Raw genomic sequence first — 602 nt, forward strand, 5'->3', positions numbered from 1 at the left:
TGCTTTCTGCCTGGGGTCTGGCACAGTACCTGGAATGACAAGGTGTATTTGCCAAGTGAATGAGTAGATGCTAAAAGTCTGTGCTGACTCTGACAACTACTACCTATAAGTCTTAGCTCTTCCGGGTGAACCTCTTCAGTTTCCCCTCTGCAAAATGGGAACAAGATTCCAGACACTGCTGTGAAAATTTAAAACAAACATAACCTCAGCAGAATTTCCTCCCTCCAGGTAGGTGCACACCAGTGCAAGGTGATTCACCCTGCAACCAGGGTGGGATGGACATGGGATGTGGATTTGTCTCCAACGTGCAGATGAGGAGATGGGACTCGGGGAGATGTGCCTTACCAAGGAGCCCGGTCTCTTTCCAGCTCCTTACAAATTCCAGCCTCAGAGTCCTGTCCAAATGGACAAATGACCCCTCCCCGCACCTGCTTCAGGAGGGCAGAGGCCCTGGGAGCTCCGGGGACCAAGTCAGAAGAGGAGGCATGTGGAGGAAAGGGTGGAACCCGACACCTCCCCAGGGATGAGCGGGAATTCTGCTCTTCCCCACCAGCTCCACTGTGACTCTCACCATCCTCCAGAAACCACGAGGACCTTCCACC

Source organism: Odocoileus virginianus, chromosome 27 (genome assembly GCF_023699985.2).
Source record: "Odocoileus virginianus isolate 20LAN1187 ecotype Illinois chromosome 27, Ovbor_1.2, whole genome shotgun sequence".
Taxonomy (NCBI): Eukaryota; Metazoa; Chordata; class Mammalia; order Artiodactyla; family Cervidae; genus Odocoileus; species Odocoileus virginianus.